The sequence below is a fragment of the Oncorhynchus mykiss genome, chromosome 17 (genome assembly GCF_057628025.1).
Source record: "Oncorhynchus mykiss isolate SJ-2025 chromosome 17, ASM5762802v1, whole genome shotgun sequence".
Lineage (NCBI taxonomy): Eukaryota > Metazoa > Chordata > Actinopteri > Salmoniformes > Salmonidae > Oncorhynchus > Oncorhynchus mykiss.
This window is the reverse complement of record NC_143038.1, coordinates 3,964,751-3,982,041: the sequence shown is the minus strand read 5'-3', so window position 1 is coordinate 3,982,041 and position 17,291 is coordinate 3,964,751.

Below are 17,291 nucleotides of genomic sequence, written 5' to 3'. Positions count from 1 at the left end.
CTACAATACTAACCTAAATGACAGAGTGAAAAGAACAGGTACAGCATGTGTTCGTTCCATCCCCACCATGACCAGCCTTATCCCTGGCCCCTGCACTGTTGACCTCTCCCCCATGTCTCAAGGCTTAAAAATCCCGAATTAACCTGTTTCCTCCACTTTTACTACACTAATTGAAGTGGATTTAACAAGTGACATCAATAAGAGATCATAGCTTTCACCTGGTCAGTCTGTCATAGAAAGATGTTCCTAATGCTTGTACACTCGGGTGTGTATATACGTTGTGTTGTGGGGGTGTTGTGTCATGACCATGTCTCCGGGGGGCAGTGTTGGGTAAGGAAACGATTGATCGATACAGTCAAGGCTTCTTTTCTACAGTATGAGAATCATGTCCTACTCACTGTTTATCATCTATGCATGCTATGCTATGCTTTACCCTTAACTACATGTACATATTACCTCAATTGCCTTGACTAACCCTTACCACCGGACATTAACTCGGTGGTAAGGGTTAGTATATAGCCTCGTTATTATATATATATTTTTACTTTCGTTTATTTAGCAAATATTTTCTTAGTCTTCATTCTTGGTTAAGGGCTTGTAAATAAGCATTGTACGGTAAGGCTGTTGTATTCGGCGCATGTGACAAATCACATTTGATTTGATTTAATCAATACACCCTGTCACTACAAAAATACAGGCTTCCTTCCTAACTCCGTTGACAGAGAGGAAGGAAACCACTCAGGGATGTCACCATGAGACCAATGGTGATTTTAAACCAGTTACAGAATTTAATGGCTGTGATAGGAGAAAACTGAGGATGGATCAACAACATTGAAGTTACTCTACAATACTAACCTAAATGACAGAGTGAAAAGAACAGGTACAGCATGTGTTCGTTCCATTCCCACCATGACCAGCCTTATCCCTGGCCCCTGCACTGTTGACCTCTCCCCCAAGCTTACAGCTTCCACACTGAGGGTAGAGCTGATAGCCCTCAGCCAGACCTGGCTTCAAATAGCATCCAAAATGTTTCAAATGCTGCCCGGCCCAATGAAACCAATGGAATAGCCCCAGAAGTCAGAATAGCCCCAGAAGTCAAAGTACATAAAATATTTTGAATACTATTTGGACCCAGGTCTGTCTGATGGTCCTCAGCCTGTGAAAATGATGGCTGGTGTCTGAGAGCTCTCTCATTGCTCCCCTCCGTCCCAGTCTACATTCCAAATGGCATCCTATTCCCGATTATAGTACACTACTTTTGATCAGAACCCATAGGCTTGCCCATAGGGCACTGGTCAAAATAATGCAATATGTAGGTAACAGGGTTCCATTTGGGATGTAACTCCAGTCTGCAGGGCTGTAATGGTTTGGTGGATTAAACTGCTCTCCTCTCTGGACTACTGTAATTCCCCTCTGAAATACAGCCTATTAGTCACCGTGGGCAACTCCACTCCCTCTCTGTCCCTCTGTGTCTCAACTGACATCATATTCCCTTTATAGTACACTACTTTTTACCCAGGGCCATAGGGTTCTGGTCAAAAGTAGTGCACTAAATAGGTAATAGACTGCTTTTTGGGGCGCAGACTCTGTCTGTGTCAGAGCAGGAGAGGAGATACAAAAATCATCCCTGGGTTAGTGCTGAGAGGAAGCATGCTGGTGGGAGCGGTGGGATCTGGTGATGTCATCGTGTCATGTAAGTCTGCAGCAGCCCAGAGTAGGACACGAGCTAAACACTGTTTCAATTCTGCTATGGTTTTTGTTTCTTTAAATAACTAGCAAATATCCTCGATGGAAAATTGCATGTTGTATCTGTTTACCTTTTTACCTGTACCTGTACCTGTCTGTACCTGTCTGTGTCAGAGCAGGAGAGGAGATACAAAAATCATCCCTGGGTTAGTGCTGAGAGGAAGCATGTTGGTGGGAGAGATGGGATCCGATGATGTCATCGTGCCATGGAAGTCCAGTTCTGTTCTGCACAGTGTGGTTTTATTACTCTGATTAAGCTATCAAATAGTCTGGGTGGATAACGACACTGCGTATTAAAGAAGAGTAGCATTTATCACCGTTTGCTCTTCATCTATTTACATATAGAATTGCATGATGGTGACACTTTTCAAATTGCACCGGGTAATTTTGAACATCTGTCTCTCCCATTACATCGTTGTTTTTGCCAAAGTGCTACACGACGTGCATGCCTCAGACGACCCCTACTCACACACGCACGCGCACACACACACACACACACACACACACACACACACACACACACACACACACACAGAAACCAGCCCTGTTTGCCTCAGACGACCGCTATACCCACTGCCAGCCAGCATTCGGTGCTCTGTCACACTCTGCCTCACACCCTCCTACACAAACACACACACACCACCTACTGCCATCCAAAACCCAGTCACCAGCTGCCTCTCTCTCTCACTGACTCACTCAGTCCCAGTCAGTCACAACACGTTCACCCAGACACAAGTCATCGCAGGGAAAGGGAGGGGGACACAAAACACAGTGACACATTAATACCAAACCAGACACTTGACGAGAGAGCCGTGGAGAACTGAGTGGAGTGAAGTGGAGACATTAGTAGCATCCCAAATGCATCCCAAATGGCACCCTGTTCCCTACAATAGCACTATGGACTCTGGTCAGAAGTAGTGGACTATATTGGGAATAGGGTGCCATTTGGTATGAATATTAAATATTCATAGAAGGATGATGACAGACAGACATGACTTGTAGAGGGGTTGATCAGGGGAGGAAGGGTAATTGTATCACCAGCCTCTGATATCGAGATGGCGCCGACAGAGATGGTCGCCTCGCTTCAAGTCCTTAGGAAACTATGCAGTATTTTGTTTTTTTATGTATTATTTCTTACATTGTTAGCCCAGAAAATCGTAACTGTTATTACACACAGCCGGGAAGAACTATTGGATACAAGAGCGACATCAACTTACCAGCATTACGACCAGGAATACGACTTTCCCGAAGCGGATCCTTTGTTCGGACCTCCACCCTGGACATTGGATCTAATCCCAGAGGCCGACCCAAAACAATGTCGTCGCCGCAGAAGGAGCGGCCTCCTGGTTAGACTTAGAAGACGAGCACACAACCCACCTTTTCCGAGCATGTTAGTTGCCAATGTCCAGGCTCTTGTCAGCAAGGTGGACGAAATTAGGGCACGAGTTGCCTTCCAGAGAGACATCAGAGATTGTAACATTCTCTGTTTCACGGAAACATGGCTCAATCAGGATATGTTGTCAGAGTCGGTACAGCCACTGTGTTTCTTCATGCATTTTGCAGACAGAAACAAACCTCTCTCTGGTAAGAAGAAGGGTGGGGGTGTATGCCTCATGATTAACGGCTCATGGTGTAACAATAACAACATACAGGAACTTAAGTAATTTTGTTTACCTGTCCTAGAATTCCTTATACTCAAATGCCGACCGCATTATCTCCCAAGAGAATTCTCTTTGATTATAGTCACAGCCGTGTATACCCCCCAAGCAGATACCTTGACTGCCCAGAAAGAAATACACTGGACTCTATGTAAACTGGAAACCATATATCCTGAGACTGCATTTATTGTAGCTGGGGATTTTAACAAATCTAATTTTAGAACAAGACTACCTAAATTCAACCAGTACATTGACTGTTGTACCGGCTTGAGCAAAACACTGGTCCACTGCTACTCTAACTTCCACGATGTATACAAGGCCCTTCCTTTGACAAATCCGACCACGAGTCCATCTTGCGTCCTACAGGCAGAAACTCAAACAGGATGTACCCGTGACTAGAACCAGTCAACGCTGGTCTGACCAATCGGAATCCACACTTCAAGATTGTTTTGATCACATGGACTGGAAAATGGGAAATGGAGTTGCAATTCAATGGCCCAGGCACGAGACGTATATGGCAGGGTCTACAGGCAATTACGGACTACAAAAAGAAAACCAGCAACATCACGGCCAACAACGTCTTCCAGAAAAGCTAAACACCTCCTTTGCCCGCTTTGAGGATAATACACTGCCACCGATGTGGCCCGCTACCAAGGACTGTGGGCCCCCCTCTCCTTCTCTGTGGCCAAAGTGAGTAAGACATTTAAACGTGTTAACCCTCGCAAGGCTGCTGGCCAAGATGACATCCCTAGCCGTGTCCTCAGAGCATGCGCAGACCAGCTGGCTGGTGTGTTTACAGACATATTCAATCACTCCCTATCCCAGTCTGCTGTCCCCACATGCTACAAGATGGCCAACATTGTTCCTGTACCAAAGATGGAAAAGATAACTGAACTAAATGACAATCACCCCGTAGCACTCACTTCTGTCATCAGGAAGTGCTTTGAGAGACTAGTCAAGGATCATATCACCTCCACCTTACCTGCCACCCTAGACCCACTTCATTTTGTATGCACCAACAGGTCCAATGACGATGCAATCACCATCACATTGCACACTGCCCTATTCCATCTGAACAAGAGGAATACCTACAGGGTATGTAAGAATGCTGTTCATTGACTACAGCTCAGCATTCAACACCACAGTACCCTCCAAGCTCTTCATTAAGCTTAAGGCCCTGGGTCTCAACCCCGCCCTGTGCAATTGGGTCCTGGACTTTATTTTTTATTTTTTTATTATTATTATTTTTTTTACCCCTTTTTCTTCCCAATTTCGTGGTAACCAATTGTTGTAGTAGCTACTATCTTGTCTCATCGCTACAACTCCCGTACGGGCTCGGGAGAGACAAAGGTTGAAAGTAATGCGTCCTCCGATACACAACCCAACCAAGCCGCACTGCTTCTTAACACAGCGCGCATCCAACCCGGAAGCCAGCCGCACCAATGTGTCGGAGGAAACACCGTGCACCTGGCCACCTTGGTTAGCGCACACTGCGCCCAGCCCGCCACAGGAGTCGCTGGTGCGCGATGAGACAAGGACACCCCTACCGACCAAGCCCTCCCCTAACCCGGGCGACGCTAGGCCAATTGTGCGTCGCCCCACGGACCTCCCGGTCGCGGCCGGTTACAACAGAGCCTGGGCGCGAACCCAGGGACTCTGATGGCACAGCTGGCGCTGCAGTACAGCGCCCTTAACCACTGCGCCACCCGGGAGGCCCGGGTCCTGGACTTTCTGACGGGCTGCCCCAGGTGGTGAAGGTAGGAAACAACATCTCCACATCGCTGATCCTCAACACTGGGGCCCCACAAGGGTGCATGCTCAGCCCTCTCCTGTACTCCCTGTTCACTCATGACTGTGTGACCATGCACGACCCTAATTCAATCATCAAGATTGCAGACGACACAACAGTAGTGGGCTTGATTACCAACAACGATGAGACTGCCTACAGGGAGGAGGTGTGGGCCCTCGGAGTGTGGTGTCAGGAAAACAACCTCTCACTCAACATCAACAAAACAAAGTAGATGATTGTGGACTTCAGGAAACAGGCAGAGGGCGCACCCCTATATCCATATCGACGGGACAGTAGTGGAGAAACTGAAATGGTCCCCCCACACAGACAGTGTGGTGAAGAAGGCGCAACAGTGTCTCTTCAACCTCAGGAGGCTGAAGATATTTGGCTTGTCACCTAAATCCCTCACAAACTTTTACAGATGCACAATCGAGAGCATCCTGTCAGGCTGGATCACCGCCTGATACAGAAACTGCACCACCCTCAACCGCAAGGCTCTCCAGAGGGTAGTGCGGTCTGCACAAAGCATCACCGGGGGCAAACTACCTGCCCTCCAGGACAACTACAGCACCCGAAGTCACAGGAAGGCCAAAAAGATCATCAAGGACAACAACCACCCGAGCCACTGCCTGTTCACTCTGCTATCATCCAGAAGGCGAGGTCAGTACAGGTGCATCAAAGCAGGGACCAAGAGACTGAAAAACAGCTTCTATCTCAAGGCCATCAGAGAGCTAAACAGCCATCACTAACATAGAGAGGCTGTTGCCAACATACAGACCCAAATCACTGGACACTAATAAATTGATCACGAGTCACTTTAAATAATGCCACTTTAATAATGTTTACATATCCTACGTTACTCATCTCATATGTGTCATGACGTTGCAGTCTTTGGGTACAGCAAGCCCCATCCCCCTCTTCCTGCCTCCCCCTTGCCTCCTTCAACTAGGCTGCTGTGGTCCGAGAGAGGTCGTAAATTCCTGAGGAGAAGACCCTGCCTCATGGACACACATATAGAGAGAGAGAGTGAAGTTTCATAGAGAACAAAGGAATTTCTTCCACCTCACAGAACTTGAGGTCCGAACAACATTTACCTTCCGGAGAAGGTATAAAAGATCGGTGAAGAATCCAGCTACGAACTGGTCCGTTTGTTACAACTTGGGGAGCTCGTGGGAGACGGCGTGGCCACATTACCATAACTGCTGTTTATATAATAGCCTCAGATATGAGGTTTACATCTAATTGTTGTATAAGATGAATGAGTGAGTATGACACTGTTTGTAAAATTGTGTAATGTGATTTTGGACTGTTTAATGAAGGAAACTCCAATTATTCCATTTTGAGTTGAACTAAATTAGAGCACCGCCCATGAGCCCAGTTAGGGTCAGGCATCCTGGGACAGCCCCCTTTCTGCAATTCTGAATAAAACCCCAATTTTGAGAAATTCTCAATAGACCATGTTTCTCTCAATCATGGGAGGACAAAGGTTGCAGTCCATTGCTGAATCGTTTAACCATACCACGTGGTTAAACTCTTAGACTATCGATACCGACAGAATAAGAACAAGTCTTTGATATTAATTACTCGTCTGCAGCAAGGAATTCGGTATCATTGAACGCGAAGAACGACAACCGCCGAAAAATACATTCTACAACAACATGAATGAATGTCACTCTGAACTATCCACTATAACCACGACAGAGAGATGGACAGTTCTACAAAATAAACAAACTTTTCAACAGCGATCAAGACGACACACTGAGCATATATATATTGATTGATTGCAATTGTTCCCGAATGAGTGAGCGTTCATGTGTAAAGGATTAGCATTTCAATTGTTATAATTATTAACTCTGTAGTGACTTCTTAGTCGACCCCCACTTCCCCTTTTGTCTAACAAGCCGCCATGCCGGTTTAGCCCACTAGCGCACATTCTCCTATCATTTCTTGTAACCATATTTACTTTGTTGTTTTGTTTATGCATTTCTGTGAATTACTTAGTTGGTAATAAATAAATGATTTAAGACAATTGATGTATGGATGACTCATAGTGAAGACTGGGTTCGGGCAGATAACCAACAATTTACGACGTTTGGAATGAGACTAACGTGAGGTAAAGTAAATAATTCATTAATCAGAAGACTATTTGATCAGATATAAAATATCTGAAAAGTTATTTTAGGAAATAACTTTGTCATCTGAATATTTTCCTTGGTGCCCCGACTTCCTAGTTAATTACTGTTACATGATTAATAAGTTTGATCGCGTAATACTAATTACAGAGAATCTTTGATAAAAACTAAGTCTTCAATTTAATGATAGTAAAGACATGACATATGTATATACTGTATTTCATACCATCTATTGCATCTTGCCTATGCCACTCAGCCATTGCTCATCCATATATTTATATGTGCATATTCTTATTCCATCCCTTTATATTTGTGTGTATAATGTAGTTCTTGTGGATTTGTTATAAGCATTTCGCTACACTCACAATAACATCTGCTAACCATGTGTATGTGACCAATAAGATTTGATTCGATTTTTATTTAACCATGTCTACGTGACAAATAACATTTGATTTGGTATCTACCGCAAGGCTGACTGGATGGCATGCTAGAGTCAGAGGAGGGCAGAAAGAGAGTGTGTGTGTGTGTGTGTGCGTGCGTGCGTGCATGCGCGTGTCCCTCTGTCCGCCCGTCTGTGCGTGCGCTCACTCGTTTGTGTTTGTGTGTGTGTATATGTGTGTGTGTCTATATATGTGTCATGACATTGGCCTGGGGGTAGGTTTATGACAGTCATAAATACCTCTTCCCCCCTTTTTCCTCTCTCTACCCTACTGATGTTACATTTGCAAAACCCTTGGTTAACATAGAGATACTGGGAACATCAGAAGGTTGGGGGAAATTAACTATATTCTGGTAATCCGACCAATTGAACATATGCGGTGGTACTTAATGAATATGATGTCAGTTCGGTTGTCATCTGAGACAATCTCATCAATGATAAGATGACAAACTCTACAGTGGAAAGTCTACACATCAGAGTTATCGGATTCACATGGAATTGTTGTTCAATTTAAATGTTTGAATATGAAATTATTCGTGATGGGATGAAATGTGATTTTAGCTTCTAAAATGTGAGATGTGGGTTTTCATAAGATAGGGCTGCTCAATCAGTGGCCTGCCCCTGTGAAGGGACATGGGCTATAAAACCTTTCAAACACGCCCTCCTCTCCCTTCCTATATAAGCCCTTGACGACAATATAACCTTCTGTTCCGAGGATGTCGGACGTCGGTCCGATGTCAGAATGGTTCAGATAATAACTACAGAATGAAGCAAACATCAGCGTGAGCTTTGGTTGCGAATGGTATGAACTTTGAACTCTTATTCACTACAGAAGTGATACCTCCTAGCCGTTGAGTTAGCAACAGCAGATGCAAACGCAGGTTAGGAAGGAACAGACAGAGTATCCCTTCTACCACACAACAACGTTACTACAACGTACCCAATTGACAACCAGAGACATTCTTCAAAGGACTCGGTTGGGCAACACGGCCTTCCATCTACCACCAACCTACCGAAGCGCTGCTCAGTGTAAATATTTATTGCATTTTCCTTTTCCAAATGGGCGGTATTTTAGAATGCATAAGATACTGTATTTGTATGTCATTGGACACTGTGCTATCTAACCTCCAAACAAGCTTCAATGCCATACAACACTCCTTCCGTGGCCTCCGACTGCTCTTAAACGCTAGTAAAACCAAATGCATGCTTTTCAACCGATCGCTGCCTGCACCCGCATGCCCGCCTAGCATCACCACCCTGGATGGTTCCGACCTAGAATATGTGGACATCTATAAGTACCTAGGTGTCTGGCTAGACTGCAAACTCTCCTTCCAGACTCATATCAAACATCTCCAATCGAAAATCAAATCAAGAGTCGGCTTTCTATTCCGCAACAAAGCCTCCTTCACTCACGCCGCCAAGCTTACCCTAGTAAAACTGACTATCCTACCGATCCTCGACTTCGGCGATGTCATCTACAAAATGGCTTCCAACACTCTACTCAGCAAACTGGATGCAGTCTATCACAGTGCCATCCGTTTTGTCACTAAAGCACCTTATACCACCCACCACTGCGACTTGTATGCTCTAGTCGGTTGGCCCTCGCTACATATTCGTCGCCAGACCCACTGGCTCCAGGTCATCTACAAGTCCATGCTAGGTAAAGCTCCGCCTTATCTCAGCTCACTGGTCACGATGGCAACACCCATCCGTAGCACGCGCTCCAGCAGGTGTATCTCACTGATCATCCCTAAAGCCAACACCTCATTTGGCCGCCTTTCGTTCCAGTACTCTGCTGCCTGTGACTGGAACGAATTGCAAAAATCGCTGAAGTTGGAGACTTTTATCTCCCTCACCAACTTCAAACATCAGCTATCTGAGCAGCTAACCGATCGCTGCAGCTGTACATAGTCTATTGGTAAATAGCCCACCCATTTTCACCTACCTCATCCCCATACTGTTTTTATTTATTTACTTTTCTGCTCTTTTGCACACCAATATCTCTACCTGTACATGACCATCTGATCATTTATCACTCCAGTGTTAATCTGCAAAATTGTAATTATTCGCCTACCTCATGCCTTTTGCACACATTGTATATAGACTCCCCCTTTGTTTTCTACTGTGTTATTGACTTGTTAATTGTTTACTCCATGTGTAACTCTGTGTTGTCTGCTCATACTGCTATGCTTTATCTTGGCCAGGTCGCAGTTGCAAATGAGAACTTGTTCTCAACTAGCCTACCTGGTTAAATAAAGGTGAAAAATAAAATAAAATACATTTACGATAGCACAGCTTTGGCCTTTGTTCCTCAGTCTTCCCGCTCCTTCACTCAAACCAGACCCTTTTCTTTTGTGTAACAAGCTGTCATATCTGTTCCGCCCGCTAGGGACGTTTTCCTTTATGAGGTAATTTGTAATCAAGTTATGATTTAATTATGTGTATGTGTAATTCTGTGTGATTAGTTAAGTATTTAGTAAATAAATTATTAAACCCAATTTTGCATTGCAGATTCAAAATGTTAGCCAGGGTTCGTGCAGATAACCAAGAATTTACAACAATGAGACTGAATTAAGATGACGATTAATATTGACTGCTATTGATGTAAAATATTACTAGGTCTTTAAGAGTTTATTCAGAAGATAACAGCTCTATAAATATTATTTTGTGGTGCCCGACTCTAGTTAATTAAATTTACATGATTAGCTCAATCAGGTAATATTAATTACGGAGAAATTATTTTATAGAATATCATGTCATATCACTTAATCCGGCATAGCCAAAGACACGACATATGTATGTGTGTGTGTGTACATATGGGTGTACGTGTGTATATGTGTTTCTGCAGATGAGACAGAGCTAAGTGTCAGTCCAGATCAAGGGTAGTAGGAAATGTGTCCTGTCACCCAGATGAAACCCAAAGCCTTTCTTTCCATGACTGTTGTGGTTATGTCATTACTTCTAGCAGACATTGCCTGGATATAGTGCACTACTTTTAACAACGGCTCTGGTCAAAAGTAGTGCACTATATAGGGAATAGAGCGCCATTTGGGATGCAGACAGCTGTGGCCGACAGCTTCCTGGTGTTACTGTACACTGTGTGGTTTCTGTTGTGCATCGCTCATCCTTAGGATAAACAAGTTCCTTTCCCATGTTTGACTTCATCAGTTTCAGAAGGTAATCGGAGATGTAGTCTTATCTAGCTGTCTTAAGATGAATGCACTAACTGGACAAGAGGGTCTGCTGAGTGACTAAAATGTAAATGTAACATGTACATATGAGCTAAGCGACAGGAGATGAATGGAGGAAGGACACTGTTCAGTGTGATGTCTGGATATCATTTCTTTGCTCTCTGACAGTTTTTGTTGGGAAATTCAGATGGGCGGCCTAGCTGGGATTAAAATTAAGCTTATCCCTGTCAGAGTCCCCCTGCTAGAGCCTATATAGCCAGACAGCATCCATTTTATACTGATTCTTCTCTCTCTCCCCCCCCCCTCCCCGCGTGTCGACTCATCCATTTGAGCCACCACACTCTTCCCCTCCTACCCACACAAAACCATGCAGGCCCATCATCCTCTCTGTTTGAGAGAGTCAGGCTGTTCCTTAGCCTACTGTGTCAGGTGAAAGAACCATCTGCACACCCCACTCTCCTCCTCCTCATCCCACTCTCCCCCAATTATCTCTCCTCCGGCATGGCTGACCCCGACCGTCACACCCAGCCACGGGGCCACACCACCCTGCCTCGCCGGCTCAGCATCCGAGCTTCGCCTCACCGTTCCTGGGGTCAGCCAGGTGAGCGTTCCCCCTCTCTCCATCCCTCCAACCCTCCATTCTGCCCATCATGCTCTGCTAACTAAACCCCGCTCCCTGGCCCAGCCCGGTCGGATCAGATAAGGTTTCAGTCCCCTCTCTCTTTCTTTCTTTCTTTCTGTGTGTGCGTGCGTGCGTGCGTGCGTGCGTGCGTGCGTGGACACAGCTTAAGCCTCATGCTTCTCTCTCCCCAGAACACTGGCTAGATGGATGTAATCTGTATGGTCAGCAGGGCCTGGCTAGCTTGCTGGCTGACTGTCTGTCATTGTATAGTTGGTTGGCCTGACAAACAGCAGAGACAGAGAGACAGAGGTGTGTGGCTATGTTCATCAAGTTGGATGAGTCCTTGAGCAAAGTCAGGACAGTAGTACATTGCCCTGCAGGCAGAGCCCTGAGGAATCAAACAGTAAGACCCCACGCTTGATGTGTCTATGAGCCTGGAATACCAAACTCAGAGGCTGTTTACACAGGCAACCTAATTCTGATATTTTGACCAATCAGATCAGCTCTTTTGGCATTACTTGGGCAAAATATCAGAATTGGGCTACCTGTGTAAACTCAGACATAGACACACCATGGTATAGAATATTTTGGGCCATATAGGGTAAAAATCCATTTATACTACATAGTAAATCTACTGAGCAATACATGATATAGCCTCAGAAATAGTGACAAATTATTTGGCCTTGGAGAGTGGACACCTTGGCCCCGTGGATCCTGGCCTTGGAGAGTGGACACCTTGGCCCTGTGGATCCTGGCCTTGGAGAGTGGACACCTTGGCCCCGTGGATCCTGGCCTTGGAGAGTGGACACCTTGGCCCCGTGGATCCTGGCCTTGGAGAGTGGACAACATGGCCCTGTGGATCCTGGCCTTGGAGAGTGGACACCTTGGCCCCGTGGATCCTGGCCTTGGAGAGTGGACAACATGGCCCTGTGGATCCTGGCCTTGGAGAGTGGACAACATGGCCCTGTGGATCCTGGCCTTGGAGAGTGGACACCTTGGCCCTGTGGATCCTGGCCTTGGAGAGCGGACACCTTGGCCCTGTGGATCCTGGTCTTGGAGAGTGGACAACATGGCCCTGTGGATCCTGGCCTTGGAGAATGGACAACATGGCCCTGTGGATCCTGGCCTTGGAGAGTGGACAACATGGCCCTGTGGATCCTGGCCTTGGAGAGTGGACAACATGGCCCTGTGGATCCTGGCCTTGGAGAGTGGACAACATGGCCCTGTGGATCCTGGCTGTAGAGAGCTCCATAAGTACAATTTCCTTACATTTTAGCAGCCATTGTTGCAATGGTAACTGATGAGGTGGAATCCACCTTTGTACAGTCATTTTCTTAGCAGCTGTGGTTCCTGCCAATGACACTCTCCGTAAGCGTTCTGACAAGTGCCAATCAGAGTCATCAGAAAGCAACATCACTATTGGATCTAATGGCAGTATTTTATAAGTACAGAGATGACATCGTTGACTTTCCCCCAGAATTCAACCACCCCCGGGCTTTTCCACAGCACATGAGGAAAAGTACCAAGGTCCCCTGTGGTGCAGAACTCACATAATGCCGATGGACTAATACCCATGTCATGAGATGTTAGATTGGTTCTATTGCAAATGTTTTAATTCATTAATTGGTGGTTGGGGTTTCTAGTTGATCCAAATATACTTTTCCATACTGTATCTCAATTTATTTGTCTGTCAGCAAGTGTAAAATATTTTCCCCACACAGTGGATAGAGTTAATGGTTTTTGTGCTGATATAATTAATTGCCTATAGATATTAGAAACAACAGTTTGACCAATGGGTGTACTGCGAGTTCTGCTCCCCAGGGAACCCCATAGGCTCGCACGGATAGGCGGAGTTTAAGGTAAAGACAAAATTATGAACCTGGGACATTAAAACACAGGCAGATTTCCTGGAAACAGAGGAGTCCATTCACATTGTATATGTCTTTGAAACTATAAATACCCTTCTTAGACCAAGAATCTGATATAAATGGTTTCTCACACGCTATGAATTCTTTATTACGCCATATTGGAGAGTATGAATTCCATTTAAGATTAGATCTCATAAGCTTCTCTGTAGCTTTCCAGACCGTCACTGAGTATGCTAAGGGGTCCAAACAATAATGCACATTTTTTTTAGGAGTCAATCCAGAAAATAATTTGTATTTTAATCTAATTGGAGAAACTATTGACTCTTCTATAGCATGCGAAGAAACAGAATCCTCTGGGTCTAACCAGGTCTCCAGGAAATGAATTTGGAATGATAGGAGATACACTTTTAGATTTGCAACTGCAAGTCCAGCTGATGCTTTTGTTCTCTGCAGTGTTGCATCTTTCATCACTTTCTCCCCCAAATGAACTTCTTCATGACAGAGTCAAGTTTAGACCAATAGTCTATAGGAGGAGGCAGTGGTAACATGGAACTCAGAAAATTGATACGAGGGAGGACATTCATTTTAATAATTGAGATTCTAGCATGCAAAGAAGTGGCCATAGCAGACCATCTTTTTATAATGTATTTTTGGATCTTTTGAAAGGTTTCTAAGTAGTTCTTCCTGCAGGTAGTGTGAATAGAGGGGGTTATGGTGATGCCTAAGTAGCTGATTTGTTTCTTCGCTGGGATCATGGGTGGTGGTTGCACGCTTCACATAGCTGATTTAAGAGGTAGTGGAACTGATTTGAACCAGTTGATCTTGTAAACAGACAAAATAGACATTATTGGCTGGAGGGATATCTGAGCGTCAGCGACGTAGAGCAGTATGTGATCTGCATACAGAGAAATTGCTTGTTCAATTTGATGTATGCTTTGTGCCAGCGGTTCAAGAGGGGCAACCTTGTTAAAAATCCTGGTTGAATGATGAATGGGTAGTGCCAGTAGATATAACAGAAGAAGGATTCACATACATGGTACAGATCCTATGGATGAATCTAGCCCCAAAACCAAAATGTTCAAGAACAAGCCATAAATATTCCCACTCTAAGCGGTCAAAGGCTTTCTCTGCACCTAGTGATAACACAGCACATGGGGTATCCAGATTGGTCGCCTCGGCAACCGCATGAAACAGGCGACGCATGTTCTCGGGTGCTTGACGACCCTTAATTAACACGGTTTGGTCAGGATGTATGTGCTTGTTAATGACTTTCTCTAGGCGCATGGCTAGAACTTGTTTCATTTTGAATATGCTTTATTTTTTAGATTTACCCTTGTAGCAGTAGAAATATCATTTTAAACAAATAGGAGAATAGGTAAATTAGCATTATTTTACATTTAGGAGGACTCATTCAGGGTCCCCAGTAATTTACACTGAATAGAATGTAGTCAAACACAATAACATTATTCCATTGAACACAAGTCACTCAAACAGTAGCCTACCGCCGGATAATCAAAACAGGCTATCATGCTTCATAATACAATTCTCTAATACTAGTCATATGTTACTGTGATTGGAGATAAACAAATTAGAAAAAAAGACAAGCATTTAGGCCTCATCTCCTCTCTCTCGCTCTCATTCTCTCTCCTATCTCTCTTTCTTCTCTCTCTCACACACACACACACACACACACACACACACACACACACACACACACACACACAGAGAGAGAGAGAGACTCGCCCTTCACAGCCCAGTGAGTGTGGGTGTATGATGGGTAATGATGATATTGTGAGACGCAGCGACACATTGTGATTAGATGTGTATACCTTTTCTGATTGATTGAATTAATTAGCGAGGACAGGGAAATGAATATTCAGTCGAGTGGTAGGGTAAGAAAGATGTGTGTTTCATATGTTGTGTTTGTGTCTTTGCATGCATTTGTGTGTGTAGGTGTGTGGAAAACTGCATGGCTGTGTGTGTGCGTGTGTGTGAGTGTTGATCCGTGTGTGACCCTCACTAACCTCCACTGTCTGATAGCCTGGGGGAGATAATGATGACATAGTGGGGATGTGTTGGGCCAGTGTGAGAGCACTGGAGGGCAGTGGAAAGCAAATGACTGAAAGTAGAAAATAGTTGGAGTGGAAATGCCAGGATTGACTTGAAAATTGGCTTGTGTGTGTGTGCGCGCGCATGCACGTGCGTGCGTGTGGTTTGTGTGCATGTGTGTGGTGTTTATATGTGTGTGTGTGTGTGTGTGTGTGTGGTGTTTATATGTGTGTGTGTGGGCGGCAGGGTAGCCTAGTGGTTAGAGCGTTGGGCTAGTAACCGGTAGGTTGCAAGTTCAAATCCCCGAGCTGACAAGGTACAAATCTGTCGTTCTGCCCCTGAACAGGCAGTTAACCCGCTGTTCCTAGGCCGTCATTGAAAATAATAATTTGTTCTTAACTGACTTGCCTAGTTAAATAAAGGTAAAAAAATATATATATGGTGGCTACCAAAGTTATAAAGCTATTAAAGTAAAATGTCTCGCTCACCTGGCTCTCTGTCCCTCTCTCGCTCCCCATCCATCCCTCCCTCTCAATCTTCCTCTCCCTCCATCCCCCCTCTCTCTCCCTACCTCCCTCTTCATGCCATCTCTCACAGTGAGCAGTGCATCACTTGGCCCAGACTCATGGTGGTGAATAATACATCAGGAGACCGGAGAGATGGATAAAGATATGGTGAGAGAGAGAGAGAGAGAGGGATGGAGATAGAGAGAGGGATGGAGAGAGTGAGGAATGAAGAGAGAGAGATGGAGATGAAGTGATCTCTGGCCTGCTCCTCTCCTTCCAGGCCCGTGGGCTCTCAGCAGCATCTGGTAGGGGGCTGAGTGGAATACTGACTACACATATGTGCATAACAGTGGAGGCTCCTCAGAGGAGGAAGGGAGGACCATACTCAGTGAATTTCATAAAAATGTAAATGCTAAATCATTAAAAAAGTTATTATTTTTAGATAAAACTATACGAATAATACATATAATACATTTAATAATTGATTAAAACACACTATTTTGCAATGAAGGTTGCCTCAACAGCACTCTGCAGGGTTGCACTATTGAGTAGCCGGAGGACAGTTAGCTTCCTTCCTCCTCTGGGCACATTGATTTCAAAATAAAACCTATGAGGCTAATGGTTCTCACCCCCTTCCATAGACTTACACAGTATTTATGACAACTTCCGGAGGATGTCCTCCAGCCTATCAGAGCTCTTTCAGCATTAACTGACATGTTGTCCACCCAATCAAATGATCAGAGAATGATCTAGTACTGAAAACATAAGCTACAGCTAGCTAGCACTGCAGTGCATAAAATGTGATGAGTAAATGACTCAAAGAAAGAGAGAGAGACAAATGTTGAACATTTACGAACAAATTAATTTCTTCCAAAATTTGGGAGAAGCAAGAGACAAATAGAGAGAGGGGGAGATTGTCCTTTTTTTTAATCAGTTTCACTTACTTAGCTTGCAAATGCAGCTAGCAAGTTTAAACTACTGAAATACCCTGCTGAAACAAATGGATACTATGTTAGCTAGCTGGCTATGACTTTCCAACACAACACTGGAACTCTTCCAAGTCAAGGTAAGCTTTTGGTATTACTAATTTATTGCCACCAGGGCCCGCTGGTGTAACTGCTTACTAACTGTACACTGTAATGTTGCTACATGACTGTATCAGGTTTACTAATGAGTTAGTTCTATTAGCTATGCTGACTATGATCTTCCTTTAGCTAATATGGTAAGAACAATGCTGGCTGTGTGTAGTGGTTTGACTTGGAAAGGTTTTTCACCTAGTCACATACAGCTG